We start from the raw sequence: 27,091 nt of genomic DNA, 5'->3' as shown, positions 1-27,091 counted from the left end.
GATGATTTATTTGAACCATTAAAATGACAGAATTACCTAGAAAAGCTATGAGGTGACCTTTCTGTTTAAAGTCTGTCTTATATAATAAGATTATATACTCATCAGTTTGTTCACATAGTCTGTCCACTGGGTGTAATAGGCAAATAATTTATAATACCACTCTTGTAATTTATCTTATCATTGTGTTTCATTGGTTTTCAATTTTATATTATAATTATAGCATCCCATTAAACATTAAATTTCTAAGTAGTTCCTAGCACTAATCAAATGTTATCACTATCAAGATACTAATTATTGAATGTATTAGTTTAAATGTAATTGGTTGATCATAAACATAGATGTGTGGCAGTCTGACTACTGAGAGATGCAATTTGTGTTATTTTATAAACATTGTTTGAAATGTTGAAATAAACCAGTTGTGTTTTGCTTACGATACCTAGAAGCCAACAACATGTTTTTTAGACTTTGTTATAAGGCAGATAAACTTATTGATGGAAAACTGCTGTATTTTAAGTCGTTCATTAAGCCCACCACTAGACTGCAAATTGAAAATAGCATCAGTGAGCAACCCCTGAAGTAAAATGATCTGAAATCCATGATACCAAAAGTTAACAGGTTTCTGTTGTCAATAAATGCATAACAAAGGCATGGGAGGACAAACTGATAGCAGTAGAGGTAAACTATAGGACAATTTGTTCTCATGAGCACTTGGTTTAACATTTTACCATCTTATAAAGAAAGTGATCATATGTCAATTTCTAGGAGAATTCATAAGACATTACTTTGGTCTCTTAAAACATACAGTTATACAAGTTGTTTCTTTGTTATTCTTATTTTTATTTTTGCCTATAAATAGTGTTGTATCTAGAGTGCGATCAATACACAATAGAGAGATGAAAACTCTTACTTTTATCTGCTTTTTCAAGTTATCCCTGTTGGCAGTTGTATTTTAATTTGTTTCCAGTTTGTACCTAGAATTTTTATTGAAGAATGCAGTTAAAAAAAAAAAAATACTACACACACACACACACACACACACACACACACACACACTGAGGCACTGATGCAAGGACACATCCATATGCATGTTTTCAGATATGTATCAGTTTGTATGCTGAGGAGGGACTTAGTTTTCTCTGCATGAAAAATACATCAGATACTTATGATTGCTGAGGAGTAGTGGAGACCATTATTTATAAAGCGCCACAATGCTTTCTAAAAGAGCAAGAACAAAGCGCTCATTACCTTTCTCCTGAAACCTGTATTTCTTTAACCATGTGAAAGTGAACCACACTGGTCAGTAGAGCAATGAGTCCCCTGATGTGAAATCATGATATAACAACAAATGAAACTTGTGGACTAGATCCTGCAGAAACACAGTAACACTTGTGAACATGAATTTCCATCTGTGATATGGTTGACACTGGAGTCTAACATAGAACAAACTTCCTCTGGGAGTTTTTAAGCTTAAATAGCAACTAGGTTGAAATGTCAGGCCAGGTTTTATAGGAAACATGATTATTCCACTACATGGCTGGTGGGAACAATGATTTTCTTTCCCTCGCACCTTGAAAGACTATAGACCTGGTGGTTATTTACAGTAGTTGTTTGTGTCTTGAAGAGACTGCTGCAGCCTCATTGCCTGAATGAGAAACAGTGTGTGCTAGAGATGACAGAAGTGGCAGTGCCACCAGAGAAGGATTTCTTGAGCTGTTTGGTCAGCTGTCTCCAAGTCAGGTGACACATCACAAGATTAAATGTATGAGCAATCATGACTCATTTTTAAAACAGCAGTCAGAATTTAGGTGTCTTTTTGAGTTGTCATAGGAAGGGGAAAGCCAGGTAGGAGAGGAGAATATGACAGGAAAAGTGAGACTGAAAACCGTCTGTAAACATACTTTGGAGCTCAAACTGGTGTAGAATACATCCATTACTGATAAATTAATGGAAGCTCCCTAAGTTCCTACAGTATGTATTCAATGCTTGTAACCTATCTTTTCCAACACATGGCTCGGAGGGTTCTGATGTTTTTCATAATTCAAAAAATCTATTGATTACACAGCATTGTACACTTTTACATACTTGGCAACCAAGTTTGCTCAGTTTAACAAAGAATAAACAATAACTAAACGGAGGGAAGCTGTCTTTCTAAATCAGAACCATTACTAGAATATAAAGTGGTAATAATACTCACCACTGGTTACAGATGAAACCACAGAAGTCTGTGTCCTACAACTAAGAAAAATAAAGAAGGTGTTAAACATGATTTTTAAAAGTTAACCTCAAAGTCACTGGAAATGAATAAGCCGTTGCACTTAATTAGGAGAAAAACCCTTGCCATAAAATGCCTATCTTCCTTTAGCTACATGATATGTGTGCTAATTAACAATCAAAGTACAGCCTGAAGGAAATTTGGTACAGTAATTTGTTAAAGTAAAAGTGGAATTTGAAATGACCTGTCAGTTCTAATTGAGTTATGACACAATCTCCAGGATGAAGGTTTCTTGAAAATAGCAGCTCAAATTTAAAAGAAATCTTTAAGCAAGATAATAAAACTGACTGCTGAGTAGTTTTATGTATTATATAAGCAGAATATGTAAAATATTTTCAAGAATTTTATTTTTCTAAGTTATTGTGATCAAGAGGATTTTTTTTTTTCAGGAAAGTCATCATGAATTAATGGTAGACAATGGAATAATGTAGGCTAAAGAGCTCTGGCAGCAGTTATCACTCATCTGAAGACTCTCTCTTTCCATCAAGGAGCAAATAAGTTGGAGTCCTTCTGATACAGAGCATCACTGATGGGTTTCTGACCTCAATACATATGTACCTCAATATATACCTTTGTATATATAATTCAACGCATAAATATGATTTTGTGCTCAGGCTTATCCTGAGTGATATATTGAGGAATTGAAAGAAAAGAATATAAGGTGTTGTCCATTCAAGAAAACTGTATTCTTCTTAGGAAAAAGCACTTTACACATATAAGTCATTTGCTAATGATGAAAAAATACCTAATGCATTTGCACTGATGATTAGAATTGTTAGAGAAGGGTAGAGTTTTCAATGATTTTGTAGTCAATTTTAGACAAAGCATGAATGAGGCCCAGAAAGATGAAAATTATTCAAATACCAGAAGAGTGTGGCATATGTGAAATAGTGGATAAAAACATTCCCCATAAAGGAGAAAATGAGTCAAACTTCTGAAATAACTCTCTTGCCTTCAATGAACATTTTTAATTAAGAAAAATAAGAAATAACTTTTAAAAGGATATTTTGAAAGTTTTTAAAAACCAATCTCAGCAACTTCTACTGGGGAAACTTTCTTAAAATGTGCATGTATATAAAATAGCAATAATTTCATTTACAGCCTTCCTTGATTATAGTTTAACCCTTTTGCCACAACAGTCAGATATATATGAATGAATAATCTTGACATTTTCATACATAAAGTCATGTCATTTATACACAAAGCAGCTGAAATTGTTATTATTAAATGCATAAAATAGTCAAAATATCAACTTTTTGTTTTTTTGTGTATTTTTGACACATTTTGAAAAAAAAAAAAAAACCACCTTGAAATCAATTAACGCAGTGGAAGAGTTAAAGCTAAATACCAGCGTCTCCAATATGGATCTTAATTAACCTCATCTCCTAGTACTTATATTCCTCTATAATCTTCTCCTACGTCAAAAAGGATAGATCGGTGTAATCAAAAGAGCATTGCAAAAATGTCCATGTGTGCTAAGACCATGTAGTCAAAGTCTCTAATGGCCACCTATGCTCTAAGGAATTACTCTGGGGATATCAGGAGGACACTCAAGCAGCCTTATGGAGAGGCCCACGTGATGTGGAATTGTGACCATGTGCCCAGAGCCACCGAGGAATAGGGGCTTCCTCTTAACAACCATATATGAAAATCGTATTGGAAGTGGATTCTCTAGGCTAGTCAAGCCGTCAGTTGAGTGCAGGCCCAGCTGATATCTAGACTGTAACCTCCTAAGATACCCTGAACTAGTACCACCAGCTAAGTCACTTCCAAATAAGTCAGAAATGGTGATATAGTAAATGTTGTTTAAACTGCTAAACTCTGGAGTAATTTGTTATGCAGCAGTAGGTAATAAATAAATTAAAAAAGCATTAATTTTAAACATTAGTGGCAAAAAGGAAATAAGAAAGTACCAACTCTCTATATCTAATCTACTAAATATTACAAATACTTTCTGGTAATCGATGACTTTTTTCCTCTTTAAAATATTTATTCTAAGGGCTAATGAATTTAGACAAGTACATATTTACATATGTACATAAGACTATATACTTTAAATTATCTGTCTTCTCCCATTAACACAAATGTTCCCCTTGTTTAGATTCATGAAGAAATTAAATAAGGAGTTATTAAGAAAAGTTATCTAATATCAAATTCAGAGACAACCATGATCCATTATTAATACGGTCAGCATATTCCCAGAGCACCTGAGTCACTCCTTTATGCCATCTTGTCTATTTTGGCTAAGTTAAGGTTTGATAATCTTAGGTAAATGCTAACTGATGCTTTAAACAACTCCAATACTGAACTAGCTTAATTGTCACCCTTAGAAAAATATGAATATTCTTTTTTCTGAGACAGAAGAATGTACAGTTTGAGCAGGTGGTGAAATTCTGGCGGATATGAAAATATGCTTAACTCAGAAACTATTTGACTTATTAAAATTCTTCTTCACTGACATTTATTGTAATTTCATCAGAATATCTACAGTGCTGACAAGTTTTAAATAGGCATGGAATCTGCTATAAGAGGGTTAGAAATTCTGAATAGAACATTAAAATACTGCAAGTTTTACAAGGAGTTTACATGTTTTACTTCAAAGTCTTACTCATTTCATCCACCTGATTCTTAGCTGTGAGGGGGAAGAGCTGCATTCAATTATGCATTAGTTTTGATTATGTGCTTTTACATAGAAAGATAATAATAATAGAAATAAAATAAACTCTGCCCCTCCCAATATGGAAAGGACAGAGATTCTTCCTGGTCTGCAGAGATAAATATATTGTTTTCTCTAAGAAAGATTAAGATACTATTGACATCCCTTTTTCTACTTCATAGCTTCTCACATTCCATATCAAAATAGGCTTAGTTATTATTTTTTTGAGGGGGCTAAGTTACATTCCTCTAAGTTACTTAATTCATATCCTTTCTATATATAATACTAGAGGTATCTAATATTTTAGAATCTACAATATTCCATCTTGCAAGTGTAAGAATGAAAATTAATGGCAGGAAATTACTCCTAATCCATCCTTTTCTGACCTTAAATACTTAGCTCCAAGAGGTTTTGGGTTATGTGCCCGGTTATATAAAAGTACATAAAATTAACAATTAATGCTCAAGTATAATGGATACATTTATGCCTCTAGCCACTTAGAGGCATGGAAAATAATTGGTCTATGTATGTTTAATATAACTTTAAATGAGATATATTTGTGAGTAGATGAGTTATTATATATACATCTCATTTGGAATTTGGTACACATTTCAAACTTTCAGTTTATGCGAGTATTGTCGATAAATGCACATAAAGTAGAAGTCATAATACCAGGGGTGCCAAAAAATGCATACACATTTTAAGAGATGTTATCTTTACTCAAGCAGTAGTCGCAGCTTGAAGTGTCCAGACGCTGATTGCAACCACTTTGAGCACTTCTTGTAATTGCAGAAGTCAAATGTGACTTCTATTCATCTTGTGTTATCAATTTACATTGAGTATTACAATTAATACATTTTTTTCCTTTCTTAAAATGTGTATACATTTGTGGGGCACCCTTTTAATATGTGGCTGTAATAGTTTTTATAGAGGATTAAAGAATATAAGCAATATTAAATTAATTATTAAGTACATTCAAATTTTCTCTTAACAAATATCTTGGATTAAGTTAGTATCAATGGACTGGACTAAGAGAAAAATGCAGACCTCATGTTCATGCAATAATCATAGAAAAACAGCTCATTGAATCAAGCCATTGGCCTCCTGACACATAAGGTAAGTAGAACTTTGAAAAGAAAATGTAAATTACACTGAAAAACAATAGAATTTAATCAGAGATGAAAATATTATGAAAATCAAATCATAAATTTTAAAGTACTACATAATATTTACATTCTTGCGTAGTATATCATTTTTGGTTAAGCTGTCATGTAGTTGTAATTTAATGTAATTGTATTCCTAAAATGATTAGAAAAGGTATGCAAGTTTCTTAAAGTTTTAGTGTATATTCAGTATATGTATTTGTATTGTTCAACAAGAAATCCAGAAATGGGCATCAATAGAAATGAAAAATAGACTCATCTAAGCTCTCAAAATGAATGTGAGTATCATCTATTTGATTATAGTTTAACAAGAAAAAGAAATGCATGAGGGATCAATATGCATGATATACTTTAAATACAAATGATCACAGGGGCTAATGAATTGCTTTACTAGTTACATTTATACTAAATAATGGGATGAAATGCCACCTCACTTAAATTGATCAGTTCACAGAATATTTAGAAAGCAAATGTTCATATGTTATAATGTTTTCACATAGTTAAGAAGGTAGAGAATGAGAATACTAAACTTTTAACAATGGAAAAAATATCAGTCATTATTGAAGGGCAATTTCATCCCATAAAGCTAGTTAGAATTATAAGGGGAGACAGAGGAGAAAAAAATGCTATCAGTAAATAAATAATACTATAATAGGTTCCAAACTCAAAGATGTCTTAAATATTCTGAACCATCATTCAATTACATGATATATTAGCAATATGAAAAAGCAATCTAATTACTTTTGCATTTTGTCTCAGTACCAATTTTATGTCAGAAAAACAATGTTGAAAACTAGAATTTGGGACTGAGGGTTCGGGATAATTGGTATTTATTACAACGCAATTGATATAAAATGATAAAGTGTTAGACAACTTTACATCTGCATTACTTTTAGAAATTAAAAGGGAAAGGTTACCACTTACAATGCTATTGAAGTTTCAGTATTTGTCATGATTAGAAAGTAAATATAAATTTTAAGTTTATTTTAATTCTAACGAGTTGAAATACTGCTGATGTATTCCATAAGGCATGATTTTTTGTAAGTAATTTTTACTTAAGTACTTTTTAGTTTCCAGTTTATTTTTACAGAAAAGGAAATAAAGCAAACAACAATAAAATTTGTAACTTAACTGATACACAATATTGCACATTTTTCAGAAGAACAAAGCACATTCTATCTATGATGATATAAATGATCCTTCTATCGTATTCAAGATTGGCAAGTTTATTTGAAGAAAATTATTTTTAGGTCATGTTGTTTCTGAAGAACTCAGGAATATCTTCTGTATGGTCTAAACTAATCTCTGGGCATTACATCTAGAAAATAATGATGTGAATGATACAACCCTTGATGTACGAAACACTAAGATATTTATCAAGGAAAACTATAAAATGGTAGAATATTTCATTTAGAAAGCATCGTAACACAAATTTGAATAGATTTCTATTCTAATTCATGACTGAGTTTAGAGATACTTATTGTCCCATAATTGGAAGAGGGCTATCTATCCACTGTTAGAAAAATCTCTGGCAATCAAGAGGATATTATAGTACAAGTCCAGTGTCCAAAAAGTTAGGTTCATCATTTAAATTGAACTAAAGTCAGCATCTAGATAACTCCAAAATTTAGTCTTAATAATTCTTTCTAGAAGAATTCTAGAAGAATTCTAGAAGAATACTACATCTTTCTAGAAGAATACTACGTCTACTACCTCTGCACATCATTTCTTTTAATAGTTGAGTGTCCTCATCTTTCTTCATTAAATGTATTATCTTATGAATTCTTTTGAAAGGACATGCTTTCTGAGCTCCTTCACCTTGTTTTCATGTTTAAAATTATTCTAGTTTGTAAATATTTTTAAAATGAGCTATGTAAAAATGTTTATTTTACCTAGAAGATTTTAATATATTACTATATGCTTTGTAGGTGAACTTTATACATCAGATATGGCAACCCAAAATTGTCTTAAATTTTGTTCATTCACACAATTATTTGGAAGTTAATATATTGATATACTAAGTCACTCAACAACTCATACCACAATTTTGGCTGTGGAACCTGAAACAATCCTAAGGTTGTTTCCAGCCCCTGTCAGCCATGGTCCATCCAGGGACCCATCCAGTGACCAGGCAGCAGCCTTCCCCAGGACCTGGTGGAAGTCACAACTATTACACAACAGGTAATAGAACTGCTGTCTGAAGACCCAAATGTGGACCCTGAAGTGAACACTTGTCCCAATGCCACCCTCCAGAACAAAGTATTGGAGGGAGTCCCATTCACCCAGGGACCAGACAGGATCCACACTCAACCAAGACCCTGGAAACAAGCCTGCCAACTGCAGATCCAACTGCAGACTCAGCAATAGCCTCGTAACCAACTCTAACTCAGCAAGACTGCAATTCTAGAGGTAGTTCCACCAACCTGGGGAACAGATAGAAGAAGGTCTTCATCTGCTAAAAGCAGCTTGTAAGGACTGAAAGAAGTGTTCACTATTTCAAATGGACAGGCACCACACAGGCTATGTGGCTTATAGAGAGCCAGGAAAATATGATACCATGAAAGGAAACAAATAAAATTCCACTAACTGAACCCAAATATCTGGAGATCTACAATGTGTCTGACAAAAATTCCAAATAATCATCTTAAAGAACTGAATGAAATGCAAGAGAACACAGACAACTAAATGGAATCAGGAAAACAATACATGAACAAAATGAGAAGTTTAATAAATAGAAACCACAAAAAAGCAAAGAAACACATATTAGCTTCCAGTAAAGATGGCAGAATACATATCTTGCTGTGCTTGCCTCCTCTCATGACCACATCAAAATTACAACTAATCTACAGAACAACCATCATTGAGAATTGCCTGAAGTCTAGTTAAACAGAAGTTCTATCATTAAGGACATACAGAAAAGGCCATGTCGGACTGGTAGGAGGGGTGGAGATGCGGAACAAGCTGGTCCCACATCCATGTATGGGGGTTAAAATTTGGAAGGGATATCTTGACTTCAGAGGGGCCCTGACCAGCAAGGGGTCCCAGCCCCACACCAGGCTTTCTACTCCAGGGTTCCAGTGCTGGTGAAGAAATCCCCATAAATTCTGACTGTGAAAACCAGCAGAGATTGTAGCTGGGGCACATGTCTCCTCTTAAAGGGCCTGCATACAGACTTACTTTGTGACAGACTCACTCGCTCCGCACTCCAGTACTAGGGCAGCAGCTTGAAAGGTGCTAGGGACATATGGGGAGGAGCTGAATTGTCTGGCTGCAGGGTAAGGGCTGGAGAAGCAACTTTCTCCCAGACAGAAGTGCTAGCAAAATCCATTGTTCCTTGGTTGAGACCTCCCTACACCCAGCCTGGATACACAGGCGAGTACCATTCCTGAGTCTCCATCAATGTGGCTAACACTGTTCACCTCACCCTGGTAATTCCCTGAGACCTCACTGCATCCAACTTGCAGTAACACCCAAGTGCTTCTTGTGACTTTTCCGTACAAATGGTCTGCCTTGGCTCATGCTGTGGACTTTACAACAATCTCTCAAAGGTTCACAAACCTCAAAAAACAAGCATCTGGCCTTGGCATGCCCCATATGACTTGCTAAGCAGCCCGAACATGGCACTAGTGACTGCCAGACTTGGTTCGCAGCTTAGCCTCTCCCAGATACCTGTAATCCCAGCACAAGTGGCAACCATCTGCAGATCACTTTGTAGGTCATACTAAATGGGCCCAGGCAGGGCACAAGCAGCAGGTGACCTTGCAGCAAAGCCCTTCCCACCAGGCCCCAGAAACAACAAACCCAGTGGCCAGCTTCAGACTACACCAGAGCATCACTCAACCACCTCCACAAATGGCACACACAAAGGGCAGACTGTGCAGGCACCAGAGTCCCACAAAAGTGAATCCTGTTCCATATGGTGAGTCTCTGCACAATAACTACTCCACTTAAGTCATGGACAGTTCTCACTGTCCTGAGGGTCAATCCCTCCTATTGATGTGCCCACAGCAATCAAGGCTCAACTGCAACAAGAGGGCACACACAACACATACAAGGGACACACCTACCAAACAGGGCTCAGGTGACTGGGGAGACTGTGCCATTGGGCTCCTTAAGACACTTACAACATTAGGCCACTCTACCAATCAGCAGACATAGCAGCTCTACTTAATACATACAAACACAGGAGGTATCCAAAACAAGGGAGACAAAGAAACCTATGCCAAATGGAAGAACAAAACAGAACTCCAAATAAAGAACTAAACAAAATGCAGACAAGCAAACTACCAGCTAAAGTGTTCCAAACACTGGTTATTACTATACTCAATGATCTCAGGAAGAACTCCAGCAAAGAAATAGGAAACATAAAAATGGAGACAGAAAACATAAAAAAGAACCAGTTAGTAATGAAGAATATAATAACTGAAATGAAGAATATATTAAAGGAAATCAACAGATCAGATGCAGCAGAGGATCAAATCAGCAATTTAAAAGATAAAGTAGCAGAAAATACCCAACAAAACAGAAAAAAAAATCCAAAAAAGTGAAGATAGTTTAAGGGACATTTGAGACAACATCAAGCATAGAAATATTTATATCATAGGTCTACCAAAAGGAGAAGAGAGAGAACAACGTGTTAAAAGCCTATTTGAAGAAATTATGACTGAAAACTTCCCTAACCTGGTGAAGGAAATAGACACCCAAGCCCAGGAAGCACTGAGTCCTAAACAAGATGAACCCAAAGAGGCCAACATTAAGACACATCATAATTAAAATGCCAAATTTTAAAAACAAAGAGAGCATCTTAAAAACAGCAAGAGAAAAGCAGTTAGTTACCTACAAGGGAACCCCATAAGATTGTCAGCTAATTTCTCAACAGAAAGTTTGCAGTACAGAAGTGATTGGCACAAAATATTCAAGTGATGGAAAACAAGGACCTATGACCAAGATTATTATACCCAGTAAAACTATCATTTAGAATTAAAGGACAGCAAAAGAGCTTCCCAGACAAGAAAATGTAAAGGAGTTCATTACCACCAAATCAGTATCACAAGAAATGTAAAAGGACTTCTTTAAGAAAAAGAAGATGAAAATATACATCAAAAATCTGAATAATAAAATGGCAATAACTATATATCTATGAACAATTACTTTAAATGCTCCAATCAAAAGACATAGAGTGTAGATGGGAGGGGTTCTGGGGGATGGGTGAGAGAGGTAAAGGGATTAGGAAGTACAAATTGGTAGTCACAAAATAGTCACTGGGAAGTGAAATACAGTAGGGGCATATAATCAATAATGTTGCAAAGACTATGTAGGGTGTCAGACAGGTACCGCCCTTATCAGTGGGATCACTTCATAGAATACTATATTTTGCAGTGTATAACGTGCCCCCGTTTATAATGCACACCAACATTTTTATTTGTTTACAATTAGGTACTTGCGTTTTGTATTATAAAGGAATTTCAACAAGTGAACAAACACATAATTAGAAACTGTAGTACCTGGTCCAACGGAAATAAATATGGTGTAGTGAATAGAGAATAACAGTGGGGAGGACTCCATAAATTGATCAGGAAAAATTCATCCAAAGAAATGACATTCATGCAGAAAATTAAAGGAAACAAGGAACTAGATTTACCAAGTATGGGAAAGAATATTCCAGGGTTGTGTGGAAGGCCCCAAGGTCATCAAAGTTTGGTATGTTTGAGGAACTAAGAGAAAACCATGCACACTGACATGGAAAGATCAACTGTTAAGTGAATAAGTTTGCAGAAGAGTATGTATAATCCAATACCATTTTTGATAAAAGAGATACTGTGGGGACAGAGCTAGGAGTGCAGTTTCCAGGCTCTTGCCCTCATGTGGAAAGGTGCTCACTCGGGTAGTAAATGGCCATCAACTGTGATTGGATGGCTATCAGCTGTGGCTAGTTGGCCGTCAGCTGTAACCAGTGAGCCATTGGCCACTAATATAACTGCCGTGGCTATGCTAGCAGCAGATGGGGGGGCTAGCAAGAAGATGGTGGCTGAGCTTGCAAGGGTGGAATGCGGGTTGCGGATTGCAGAGAAGTGGACGGCAGGTTGCAGATAGTGTGGCTTCTGATTCCTGTGTCTCCAACCCAGCCGCCAGCGAGAATATAGTGGTATGACTCCCCTGTCTATGGCTCCGTGGGTGTTCCTTTTTGGCCTCACCATATCCTGGGGTTCTTATGTGGGGAGCAGGAGCTGAGACCCCGCATGACACCCTGCATGACAGATACATACACTTTCATGTATGTCAGTGCATGAAAAATCAAGAAAATATACAGTAAGCTCTTAATAATGATTATTTGAGGGCATGGAAAGAGTGGATTATAGTGGACTTTCACTTTCTACTTCATATATATTTCTGCATTATTTAAATTTTTGCACAATTTTGTATTCAGGATTTACTAAAGCTAAATATTAAAATCAAATTCTGTATCTTTAAAAAAATAAAGGAATTTCAGCATATACTTTTTAACATATGGTGCAAGAAATTTAATGTAACAAATAATTACAAAACACAAGAACAGATACAAGGTACAAGAAGTTTTATGTATTGGTAACAAATTTATGATATTCATTCATCATAGAAGGCCAAAAACTCTTTGTTGTTGCAAGTTTGTGGTAAGTTCAACAAAACCGATTATCATAATCCAGGGTGTTATTTTATATGCAGATATCATTACTGATTTCTAGAATTATGCTTTTAACTCATAAGCATAAATAAAAGAATTAAAAACTTTATATGGATATGGAATTCGTACTACCAATGTATAATGCACCTCCTTATTTTTGCCTCACAAATTTGGGCAAAAAAGTGTGCATTATACACATCAAAATATGATACATAAATACCTTATCACCAGGCACTATACACCTGAATATAATATAAAATAATATTGAATATCAACTATAATTATATGTGTGTGTGCCTGTGTGTGTGTGTATAGTCACAGAATGTAAAGTACAGCATAGGGAATATGGTCAATAGTATTGTAATAACTAGGTACAATGTCAAACAGGTAGACTTGATGGGGTTTTCACTTTGTGAGGACTGTAAATATCGAATCATTATGTTGTTTTATACAACTGAAACTAATATAAAAAAAGACATACATAAGTTGGCTGAATGAATAAGCAGACCCTTACATATGCTGCGTACAAGAGACTCAATTCAGATAAAAATACACAGAGACTGAAAGTAAAGGAATGGAAAAAGATATTTCATAAAAATGGAAACAATAAATAAATAAAAAAAACTGGCATAGCAATACTTACACCAGACAAAATAGACTGTAAAACAGGCTACAATAGGATCAAAGAAGGACCCAGTAATTCCACTTCTGGGTATTTATTTAAAGAAACCCAAAACACTGATTCCAAAAGACACATGAATCCATATGTTCACTGCAGCATTATTTACAATAGCCAAGATATGGACAAAACCTAAGTATCCATCAATAGATGAATGGATAAAGAAAAAGTGATACATATACACAATGGAACATAACTCAGCCATAAAAAATAATGACATTTTGCCATCTGCAATATTATAGATGGATCTAGAGGGTAATGTGCTGAGTGAAATAAGTCAGACAGAGAAAGACAAATACCATATGATTTCACTTATATGTGTAATCTAAAAAAACAAAATAAACATACAAACAAAACAGAAATAAATTCATAGATACAGAGAACATTTGATGGTTGCCAGATAGGAGGGGGATTGGAGGGATGGATGAAAAGGGGGCAGAGATTAAGAAGTACAGATTGGTAATTACAAAATAGTCATGGAGATGAAAGTATAGCTAGTATAGGGAGTATAATCAGTAATATTTAATAATTATGCACTGTGTCAGATGGGTACTAAATTTATTGGGGTCATCACTTTGTAAGTTATATAAGTGTTTAATCACTATGTTGTACACATAAAACTAATATAATATTGTATATCAACTGTAATTGTAAAATTAAAAAAAATATTTAAAAAAAGACAATCTGGAGCTGAAGAATACAGTGACAGAACTGTAAAATTTAATAGAGAACTTCAAGGACAGACCTTATCATGCAGAAAAACGAACCAACAAACAAAGATAATTTGAGATTAGCCAATTAGAGGAAAAAAAAAAACAAAAAGAATAAAAAGTAGTGAAGAAAGCCTATGTGAATTATTCGACAGCAAAAAGCAATGAAAAATTCATTTTGATCCTTTTATCACATTCCTCATTCTATCGTGGTGTCCCCAATATCCTACATATTTTTTTTAAATTTGCATACATTAGACCTGTAAAGTTCTGTGGATTCTTGACAAATGCTTGATACCTTTTTTTCACCATGATAGTATCATACAGAATCGTTTTGCTGTTCTAAAAATGTCCTGTGCTTCTTGTATTCATTTTCCCTCCAATAACACTCCCACCAAAATTCTTGGCAAATATTAACCTTTTTTTTTTTTTTTTTTTTTTTTTGCCTTTTACAGATTGCCAAATAATTGGAAACATACAGCATGTAGCCTTTTAAGACTGGCTTTATTCACTTACCATTGTGCATCTGTTTAAGTTCATCTTTGCGCGCGCGTGTGTGTGTGTGTGTGTGCGCGCGCATGTGTGTGTGGGGTTTTTAATCAATTCCTTTCAACAGATGTGCCACAGTTTTTGTATACATTCACCTGTTGAAGGTTGATTCCAGTTTTGGTAATTATGAATTATGAATAAAGCTACTATATACATTTTCATGCGTGTTTTATGTGGTTATAAGTTTTAAAACCAGTTGAGTAAATATTTAGGAGTATGATTACAGGTCATATGGTTAGACTTGTATATAAGTTCCCTATGGTTGATATAACAATTTGCACAAAGTTGGAACCTAAAACATCAAAAACGTATTCGCTCACAGTACTGGAGGCCAGAATTCTAAAGCTATGAACAGATTTGGTTCCTTCTGGAAACTCTGAGATCGGTGTCATTCCACTCTGCTAACTTCTGGTGGTTGCAGGTAAATCTTGCCATGATTTGGTTTGCCAAACTATATATAGATGTTAATTAGACTTACTGTGATCAACTGGAATGTGATACATCACCCCAATTTCTGCCTCTATCTTCACATACCTAAAGGGTATCTCTATGTCTTTTTCTTGTGTGTTTTTTTATGAAAGCACTCATAATTGGATGTAGGATCCACCCTAAATCCAGGATAAGCTCATCTCCAGATCTTTAACTTAATATATCTGCAAAGGACCTTTTTTCTAATGAGGTCAGATTCTCAGGAACAAAGGGTTAAGACTTGGAGATATGCCTTCTCCTCCTGTACCATATATTAAATATGCTATTTTTTAATTTTTATTAAATTTATTGAGGTGACATTCGTTAGTAAAATTACATAGGTTTCAATTGTACAATTCTATAATAAATCACCTATACATCACATTGTATGTTCACCATCCATAGCCAGTTCTCTTCCCATCACTGTATGTCATCTCATTTGCGAAATGCATTCACCCCCTCCAAAAGTTCCAAAAATTCTCAAAAAATTACAGCATTAACTCTTAAGTCCAAAATCTTATATAAATAGTATCAGTTCAAAAATCCTGAATCTCATTTGCTACACTACCTTAAATCATATAAATCAGGTATGGGTGATACTATGGGTATAATCTGTTCTGAGACAAAATTTCTCTTCATCAATGGATCTGAGAAACTAATTAAAAAATTACCTGCTTTTACAACAGTGGGGCTATACCACAATAAAACTTCCTATTCCAAGAGGGAGAATGTGGATATTTTGTTCCTAGTGTATTGGGAAGCATAAAGCAAAGTAGTTGAGGGAAAGGACAAAGGAGTAAGAGGGCAGACAAGAAAGTCAAACAACAACAAACCACAACAACCAGTTGAAATTGGGACATGACGGAGCTCATTGTGGCGAATAATTTCACCTTACTATTAAATAAAACTCAAAGCTATCTAGTCAGAACTGTAATAAAATTAAATATGCCTGGCTATATTTTCTACAGTAATACGTTTTTAAGAATGATTATATCAATGAAAACCTAAGTTCAATATATGTAGTAGCACAAGCAGACCTGGAAGCATGCAATTTCATTGAAGCTTGTGTGTAACCTTCAACGTCTACTTACTTAAAGATGTCGAATGGAATCATTTCATGCTAAATCCACCCACAAAGAATTGGTGAACAGCTTCCTGAGTGTTGTACATTTTTAGGTGAACATCCTTTTCTTCAAGATTAGAGAAATTTTAAATGATCTCATTTTTAATGGATTAAATATGTATGGATGTTAACTAGACTAAGCTGGATAATTTTGTAATATGTACAAATATCAAATCATTATATTGTACACGTGGAACTAACATGTTCAATTACACCTCGATAGAGAAAAAGAGTAGGATTGAAGTAGAAGCTGACTGGTTAAAATGGAGGAAAATCTCAAAATAAATTAGGGTTATCCTTTACATATATATTGGAAGAATGGAAAAAAAACCCAGGTGTCCATTTAATAAGAATAACATATTACCCATCAAACAAGAACAGTTGTCTTCTGTAATTAGTAGAGTACAAGAATGCCAATGTGACATTCAAACACATCATCCTAAAACTGGGAGCTAAATTGTATAATATCCTTATAAGAAGCACCCATTTTCTGTATTCCTTTTTATCCTTACAACCTTTTTGTGATTATTATTTTTTTCTTGTACAAGCTGTATCAGACCCATTTGAAAATAAACACCTTCTCTAAGAAAAGATGATGACTGACAATTAATACAATTGGTCATTATTATATTTTCCTATAATTTTACCAATGAAATTGCTTTAACTTTTATAGTCATATATACATATGACTATAAAAGTTAAAGCAAATTTAATCTACTTAAAGTTAAATTAAAGTCCATATATACATATGTATGTATATACATAGTATATGACAACTTGGCATTGCCAATATGTACACAGGTACTTGATGACACACATTTTTAGAATGTATAATTAGAATCAAATGTATGGAAAAATGTAACATTTTTGCCTTTTTTATGTTTAAAACTTTCTCAAAGTATGTAAAATAAAGTTTGAAGTTGATATTAACATTCTTCCCTATAAATTTCAATAATGGTAAAGAAAACAAAATATCCTGGTTTAAAATAAAACAAAATCAGTAACATAATAGGAAAACTGCTAATACTATTTCTCCATCTGAATGGTTTTTACAAAGAAAACTGACATATCCAGAGATAAATTTCCTTGATTTAGATTGGATAAAAAAGGAAAGCAAATTATTTTGATATATTTTGATCCTCTGATTTTTTTCTCCTTTATAAGTTTCTCTGACACTAATGTGTTGTTTATGGTTTTTCTCCTTCCACTGCTCTTTGTACATGGAGAGAATCAGTGGCATTCCATTATTTTGTGACAGCAGAGGAGAGAGGTATCCACAGATTATTGTTTTGTCCACTGGTTCCTTACTGTAGCTTTTATGGAGTGTCTGGTTTGAGTAAAAGCTGAGGCAAGACATGTCCTTTCCTGGATGAGAGCCATGTCACTGCTGCTAAAGTTCTTGGCTGCTTTAACTCCTGATCTGGTCATTCTCTTGGCTTGCTTAGGGCCCAGTAACCTTTCATGAAAGCTTATGCAGCATCTTAGATCTCCTTTCCCCCAAGGCCTCGAAGTCTCTTTGTATTCTCTCTACAGTCCCTGGCCCAGGATTTCTATGCTACATCCACAGCTGTGGGGTCACTTCACCTCCTGCTAGGGTTGGTGGTGGTAACTTAAGACATTTCAGTCTTACCGACAGGCTTTTAATTAGGCTAACCTCTGTAATCATCAAACAGATGAAAGAAAGCATGTGTGCTGATGCACTACCTGCAAGCTTAATGAAGTTTGGGGCTATTAAATAATCCCGTTCTCTGCACATTCACTCTGTTTTACCCTCTTTTCTTGCTGAGACCTCCCCATGTCAGTGCAAGGCCTCTCCATTGAGAGGTTTTCTCCCAGGGTCCCAAAGGGAAAGTAGGGCAGTAAGAGCTTTTCCTGGCATTTCCCTCCACCTATCAACCTATCAACATATCAAATACCTCCCCAGATTCATCAGCAGAACAGGATCTTAAACTTAATGCTTTTCTCTTCTACCCCAGACTCTTTTTTTCTTGATAGTCTTCCTTCCACCACCAAGTGGTCAGCAAAATTCTTAATTTAACACGAGTCTTTGAATTTCATTCTATAGTGTGAAATAGTTTATAATCTGGTCATCTAGATTTCACCCTTGATATGTTAATACATAATAAAGGATAAATTTATTTTTCTTTTACTAAAAACAACAACAACAACAACAACAAAAAAGCAGGTTTCCCAGACTATTGTATTGCTACTAAATTAAGAATCCAAATTTTATATCTTTCTTTATTCCTATTATAAGAGTTCTAACTTCTCACCATCACTGCCCCACTCTTGGAAGGGCACACTTCATTGTCTAGATAGTTAGAAACTTTGACCAAACAGAATGTTATCAACAACAACAAAACTGTAAAAAGGGAGAAATGCATTCACATATTTCGTATTAATAATTTTTACCTCTTTTACATATACAATTAAGTTCGAGAACTCATCCTACAAAAAGTGTTACATACCTCATTGCTGAATATCATTATGGTCACCCTTGGGAAGCTATGCACTGACAACAATGCCTAGTCTACCCTTCAAAGCAATTTTGGAACTCTTTTTCTGGAATGACCATCAGAGCTGTCAACACATTACCCTTGATATCCTGAATGTCATCAAAATGTCTTCCTTTCAATATTTCTTTTATCTTTGGGTAAATGAAGTCATTGGGGGCCATCAGGTGATTAGGGAGGGTGCTTAAATACAGGTATTTGTTTACTGGCTAAAAACTTCCTCACAGAGAGTGCTGTGTGAGCTGGTGCATTGTTGTGATGCAAGAGCAATGACTTGTTGGTGAAAAGTTCAGGTCGTCTAACTTTCTCATGCAGCCTTTCCAGCACTTTCAAGTAGTAAACTTGGTTAACTGTTCAGTTGGTACAAATTCATAATGAATAATCCCTCTAATATCAAAAAAAGTTAGCAATATCATTGCAACAAGTTCACAGACTTAATTTTCAGACCTCATATATATTTAGGAGGTGGAGATATCACAGGGTAGAATTCAGACTTGAAAAACAAACCTGAGGTATCACAAAGTGGATTGTAGACTTCACAAATGAGTGTAACCATGTTGTAAATGTATGAAACATCTTCATTGACATGAGGGAAGAAGATGCCGATCTAAGTAACTTTGGAAATGAAGACTAAAGAAAAAATGAACTGAACATAAGCACTGTATTACAGTTGACAAAATTCTTCCCGTGTGCATGGGTTAAGAATTCTGAAAACATTATTCATGTATATTGGAACTGGACAATTAAGTAAAAGAATCAGGTGACTGTGGCCAGTTTTGTCATTGTTGGAGTCTGAGGATACGGACCAAGAAAGGGATAAACCATAAATGATGCATGTGCTAAAAGATGAGAGTTCAAGTCATCATTGTGAATCCATGTTTAATGTACTATCAATACAAGTGGAGATACATACACACATTCTCTGTAGATAGATGATAGATAGATAATAAATATATTCATGGGTTTGTTTACACACATATTTTTATTTTTCTTTTTTTTAAATTTATTTTTAAAATTTATTGGGGTGACAAATGTTAGTAAAATTACATAGATTTCAGGTGTACAATTATGTATTACATCATCTATAAATCCCATTGTGTGTTCACCACCCAGAGTCAGTTCTCCTTCCATCACCATGTATTTGATCCCCCTTACCCTCATCTCCCACACCCCACACCCTTTACCCTCTGGTAACCATTAAACTGTTGTCTGTGTTTATGAGTTTTTGTTTCTCATTTGTTTGTCTTGTTCTTTTGTTGTTTTTGGTTTATATACCACATATCAGTGAAATCACATGGTTCTCTGCTTTTTCTGTCTTATTTCGCTCAGCATTACACTCTCAAGATCCATCCATATTGTCACAAATGTTCCTATATCATCTTTTCTTACTGCCGAATAGTATTCCATTCTGTATATATACCACAACTTCTTTATCCATTCATCTATCGAAGGACAATTTGGTTGTTTCCATGTCTTGGCCACCGTAAACAAAGCTGCAATGAACATTGGAGCACACGTGTCTTTATCTCTAAATGTTTTCAGATTCTTTGGGTAGATACCCAGGAGAGGGATTGCTGGGTCATATGGCAATTCTATTCGTAATTTTTTGAGGAACCTCCACACTGCCTTCCATAACAGCTGCACCAGTCTGCATTCCCACCAACAGTGTATCAGGGTTCCTTTTTCTCCACAGCCTCTCCAACACTTGTTACTATTTGTCTTGTTGATGATAGCCATTTTGGCTGGGGAGAAGTGATATCTCATTGTGGTTTTTATTTGCATTTCTCTGATGATTAGTGATGTTGAGCATTTTTTCATATGTCTATTTGCCATTTGTATGTCCTCTTTGGAGAAATGTCTCTTCAGGTCCTCTGCCCATTTTTCAATTGGGTTGTTTGTTTTTTGTTGTTGAGTTGCATGCATTCCTTGTATATTCTGGATGTTAGCCTCTTATCGGAGGCACTGTTTTCAAAAATCTTCTCCCATTCAGTTGGTTGCCTCTTTATTTTGTCGATGGTTTCTTTTGCTGTGCAGAAGCTTTTAAGTTTCATATAGTCCCATTCATTTATTTTAGCTTTGACTTCCATTGCCTTTGGAGTCAAATTCATAAAATGCTCTTTGAACCCAAGGTCCATAAGTTTAGTACCTATGTTTTCTTCTATGCAGTTTATTGTGTCAGGTCTTATTTTTCTTTTTCATTACAGTTGAGAGGGCATAGAACCAATGTCCTGAAGTCATAATAAGCACATGTATTTTCCAGATCTTGGTTTCTAATATCTTTCTTCAATTAAAGAAGCCAAGTCTGCTTGAAAACACAGCTAATTCTCAGAATGGACTAAAAAATATACAAGATGAGCCTGGGGCAATTATAATACCAGAAAATGAGAACATGGTTAAAACCAGAACACACACACACAATGATGAGATATATAAAAAGGACACAGGATCCAACTTAAAGAACTTCCTATTATCAAAGCTTGAACAGTCAATCAAAGAAAAAGTATGATAGAATGGGATATATTGGATTATAAACTAAAATGTAAATTGGTACCTCTAAGTCCATAATTATATAAATAAATGATTGAATGAATAAATGTTGAGGGGAAAGATAATTATATTTTGCAAAAGAATTATAACTAATTTATGTAGATACTCCACCCTCATAATGGTGATGCTTAATTCTCCACTCCTTAAATGTGACTTGTGCATAGTGACTTTCTTCCAAAGACTACAGTATAGAAAAGGGGAAAAAATAACTTTACTGTGTTGCAACTTGACCTGTACTTAGTCAGGTGATCAAGGTTAACTTCAACAGTTATTACATGTTAATATAAACCCTGGATATGATGAAGTGAAAATGATACTGTACTTCTGTGATCTCCCTCTCAAAAATCCCACTCTAATCATGAGAAAAACAGGAAAAAAAAATTGAGAGGGATAGCCTACAGAATATTCAAGTAGCATTCCTCAAAGCTGTCAATATCATAAAAAAGAAGGAATGTCTGCGAAAATGTCACTGCCAATAGGAGCGCTGGGAGACATAAGAATTAAATGTGACAGGTATCTTGGATGGGATCCTAGCATAGAAAAAACAACATTAAGTTAAAAACTGAGGAAATCCAGTTAAAATATGGACTTTAATTAGTAAGAATAATGCATTAACATTGGTTTATTAGTTGTGTCAAATATACAACACTAATATAAAATCTTAATAATAAGGGATACTGGGTATAGGTATGTGGGACTCTATATGTATTCACAAGTTTTCAATAAATCTAACTCTATTCAAAAATAAAATATATATTTTTTTTAAATTAAATAACAAAAAATACAAGATACACCTTAGCTTCTCCTTTTGGACAGAGCTACTGAACACATATGACTCTCACTCCTGAAACTGGATTAAAACCAAAATGTAAAAATAGGTAAAAATCAATCTATAACAGCAAATTTCTTCAAATGATAAATTAGATGGAGCACATTTACTGGCTGAAATTCATAGAAAGCTACTGTTTAAGGTAAGCTATGAGGGTGTGCAACAGAAGTTGTATTACAATTGACACACTGACACCCTAAAGTGCTCTTGGCTCATATTCATTAAGTATAAAACTGTGCAAGGGTAAAAATTAGAATTGAAAACAGAGTCCACCTCCAATCCCTTTGTTCCCCTCATTCATTATGCAGAATTGAGGCTGTAAGCATTTACATCAAGGAAAAATTGCAACTCATTCTTCTTTAATGCAATTAATTGAAGAATGTGGAGAAAGCTGACATTCTAGTGTGGGTTTTATTTCCTAGAAAAAAATCCTTCTCAGTATGGCACTTGGAAAATCCACTTCCTTACAGAAGCCTCTCAGCTAAACTATCAAATTGAAGTCTAGGAATCAACATATCCCATTCTATAATGCATTGAGCTCCTGGTAAATTTGTGAGCTATAGCAGCGATTAATGACTATTATAAATCTTTAGCTTTATTGTCTGGCTTTCCAGGGCCTAATGATAAAACTGCAATTTGTGGCCTTCTTGTGGTTAAATGTGGCCCCTCTAACTAGTTCTAATCAATGAGCACCACTTCCAAGGTGGGAGCATTTAACTGTTGACAAAAGAGCCTCTAGTGCTGTTTCTTTCTGCTATGATGACCAGTAAAAAATCCAAATAGTGACTGCTGTGCCAATATAAGTCCCAAAGTGAGGGCAATTTAAAGCACAACATAGATCCAAACCACAGACAGAAATTCAACACAAACAAAAAATAATGTCTTGTGTCAAGCCACTAAAATGAATTTATTCCTGTTAATGCACCATTAGAAAAAATGATCTAGAAATAATCCAACTGATCAGACAGCACAGGAACCCACCCAGCTACCGTTTCTTCTTTCTTTTTCTTTTCTTAAATATAAATATTAATGATAATAATTAGATAGCTGTAAGAAAAAAAAATCAAAGGGTTAGAGGGTAAGGGGGAGGTGGGTGGTAGATGAGGATAAAGGGGATCCAATATATGGTGATGGAAAGAGAAGTGATTCTGGGTGGTGAACACACAATGTGATATATAGATGATGTATTACAGAATTGTACACCTGGAATCTATGTAACTTTACTAACAATTGTCACCCCAATAAACTGTAATTAAAAAACAAAAGAAAAATCAAAGGAAGATAATTTCAAAAATAAAGAACGTAGGTGATAATAAACCTTGTAAGAAATAATGACAAAAATAATACAAATAAAAACCCTTGACAAATATAATGAATTACATCCTTAAAATAACAAAACTGATGCTGTAAAAAGAATATAGGGAATATGAAAGAGCCTTTGGAGATTGAAACTATGATCACGACCAACAACAAAAAGTATTGGAAACCCTGAAAACATTCAGATAATCTTACAGCCTGTATAGCAAACATGGCAAAAAAATTAAAAAATATGAGAGGAAGGTTAAGAGACAGACAGGATCAGTCTGCATTTGAGCATTGGGGAAATCTCAGAAGGAATATAGGGTTACATTAAAATTGCACTTCAAATTTTAGTGTTTTAAGCTTTTCAATTTTAACAACTTTTATCTTGTTCCACACTGTTTTTTGACATTGGGAGATTTTTCTGTTAATTTTTTTCTTTCTTTTTTTATTATTTATAATATATATCCACTTGGTTTAGAACACGTTTCCCATATTTCCAAAACATGAGCAAGCTTGTCCTCCATGAAATCGAACATTTAAAACCCAAGATTTTTTTTTTCTTTCTTTAACTATTTGGAAATTATGCCAAGTTTGTTTGTTTTTTAAATAGAAAAATGTAAAAATAAAGGAAGAAAATTAAAAAATATATATCTTGTTCTTTTTAAATCACTAAATTAACATTACACAAAACCTACTTGACTAATAAAATGTATCAAATATATTGATTTGGCAAATTCAAAACAAAGGCTTTTTTATAGGAATTAATATATGTACCTGAGCAACGAACCCAAAACAATCACATCTCTATTATTTTTATCTAAATTAAATCCTTTATGCTTGAATGAGTAGCTGCATTTTCCACATGTGAATTATCTCTTAGAATGTTATGCCTGATATGAATTCTACTTCTAGAAATCAGGAAAATGGTGACATAATAGTGACCATAATGCAGATGCTGCACTGTACGCATTTTAATATTGAAAGACATATTTACCTGTCATTTGTAGCTATGCTATCTTTCCATCCTCTTGTCTCTTTAATACTAGTCTTGGCAGGTACTAGAAGGCTCATTGAGATTTCCTATGGTTTATGACCCAAGTTGACAACTGTGACTTCTTCTTTGTAGCATTCTGATGGTTATGTCATATAAGAATCACCTTTTATCACTTCAGAAGCTGCTGACATGGAGCACCCGTTTGATGGATGACCTGAGCTCCGCTATTCCCCTCAGAGGAAAGCAGCAAGTGCTACAGGAAATTATTGGAGGAAGATACATTGAGGTACAGAAAGAGAAAGTAATGTGCGTTATATGTAGACTGACAAAATAATTTGCTTACAATTCCAAGCTGGCATAGCTGAGAACAGCAGGAAAGCAAAAAAAAAAAAAAAAGTCTTGTCAATACTTAAATAGCTGATTATATAATCAACTTGACAAGTCATTTGTAAGTGCAAATTATGGAGCAGAACTACAAGCTATGAGGGCCATTCTGCCCCCACTTACACATTTTGCATTTCAGGTTTATATAGTAACACAAAATAAAGGTAGTTAAATCATGTGCTTGTTTCATTGCTTTATACCAGTGATTCTCAAAGTGTGGTCCGCAGAAATGGCATTAGTGGTGAGAACTTGTTAGAAGTACAAAGTTTCAGACCTCACTCCAGATCTACTGAAATTTTAGGTGGGGCTCAGCAGGCTGTTTTAACAATCCCTCTAGGTGATTCTGATGCAAAATCAAATTTAAGACCACTATTTTCTACAATCAACATTTACTCTCTTTAAATTCCCAAACATGTAATAGCCATGTGAACACATCTTTAATTTTCTTAAAGGATTTGTATAATATAATTAATTCATAAGAAGAGAAAATAACATTGGCAAAATTAAATTAATCCAACTCTATTGTATGTACATACACAAACATACACATATGATATGCAGTACTTCTAGGGACTGTTTTAGCAATATAGTTATTACATTAGAAATATGATCATAGAGCCACATATTGGAAAATTACTTAGAAAATGCATACCATGCTTAAAGTAGATTAAATCTCTATAATCAAAATGATAATCCAGTCAATAAAATGTGTTAGATGTATTTATCCAATTTGCAGTTTAGCATTCCTGGTAATAGAAAATTTACCACTTTGTAAGACAGTGGAGTCAATTGGTAGCCAATGCTCCTGTGATGGGATTGAATAAAACAGCCAGCCACATTTCAAAACACAAGCAGAGCTTTCAAGGCGTCTTGAGAAATGTGGAAGGAATGGGACGTAGATAAAGACAAAGTCCACAGAAGCAGAAACATTCTTAGGTGAACAGAGAATCACCAGCAAACATTTTCCCTTAGGGCATTTGATGATTCTGGGTGGAGCATATTAGTCCTCAGGTAAAGAAAGATCAATGGAGCTTTTGATGGTTCTTGCAAAAAACTGGAAACTGCAAGTGCCTGAAATGTATGGTCTGTTTTCCCACAGGATAATGCTAAGTTCTGAGCAATGTAGATAATGGGAATCTTGGCTAGAAGGTTCTACAAGACAAGGTAAAAATGTCTGCAGTTTCAGTGTTCAGTAAACAAATTCTGATTGAGGTGGGGAACCATAAGGGGAGCAGGATAGGAAGAGAGCTTTCCTCAAACACAATACTGCCTTTCTAGTATTACTAAGTTTTCTTTAGGAAAACAGAAAACAGTCTAGGGACATTAAGAAGAAAGAGATTTCATATAGTGAATTAGATGCTTAGAAAACTGTTGCAAGAGCTGGAAAAATAAAAGTTAGAAACACACCTGCTATTGCTAAGAAAATTAGAAGGTGTGGAATTTTAGGAGTTGCCCCTGATAATCCCTGCTGCCTATAGCACAAAAATGTGTAACTCCCAGGAAGACAAGGCAGAGGCCGCTGGCAAAACCTTCTGCCATGTGTCAAAGCCCATTTGCTTGATTACTACTGCGGGAACTATAATGGTTTCTCCTTACGCCCTACATTCCACATTATACATATATCTCTTGTTGGTAAGTCTCAAACTGTAAGCATGCTTGCAAAACTGCCTTGAAAATTTAGTGTCTAGACTTCCAGGCCCTGTGATACTGGGGAGAGCCTAGAAAGGAACAAGAATAATGTTAAAATGTCAAGACTCTCTTACTATCTATCTCTTGCACCGGTTTTTATTCTTATCCATCCTCCTAAGCCAGTTATATAGCATCATACTTCTGCCTAATTACGTGTAATTATCCTTTTTACAAATGAAGACACACTCATCTTTTCTCCAAAGAGGAAAGGCACATAGTTCTAATCATCAGTATATCACCTAGCCATCCCTATAACTTGTATCCACTTCTGGATGATGTAGATACTGTGTAATCTATTAATGACCAAATAAATACCTGAAAGTAAATTACATATAATTTATATAAAATTAAATATATGCATCTATTTGCAGCCATCACTAATACTCTGTATAAAATATTAGAGATAGAGGACTGAACACCAATATGTACATAACAAAACAAAGAAAACTATGCATATTTGCTACAGACCTCATTTCTGTAATCATTTATGAGGTATTTATACCTCCTACTACTTGTAACTTTTCCTACTCATTCCACATTCCCTTTCTTCTC

The 27,091-nt window shown here is 34.7% G+C and overlaps 1 pseudogene; it reads left to right on the top strand.

Annotated features, from left to right (window-relative positions):
- LOC109458478 (rho GTPase-activating protein 17-like) overlaps nucleotides 1-27,091 on the top strand; it is a 94,692-nt pseudogene that overhangs the window by 9,025 nt on the left and 58,576 nt on the right.

Source organism: Rhinolophus sinicus, chromosome 3, assembly GCF_057876585.1.
Source record: "Rhinolophus sinicus isolate RSI-liver-muscle chromosome 3, RSI-T2T, whole genome shotgun sequence".
Lineage (NCBI taxonomy): Eukaryota > Metazoa > Chordata > Mammalia > Chiroptera > Rhinolophidae > Rhinolophus > Rhinolophus sinicus.
This window is presented reverse-complemented; position numbering and strand designations above follow the sequence as displayed.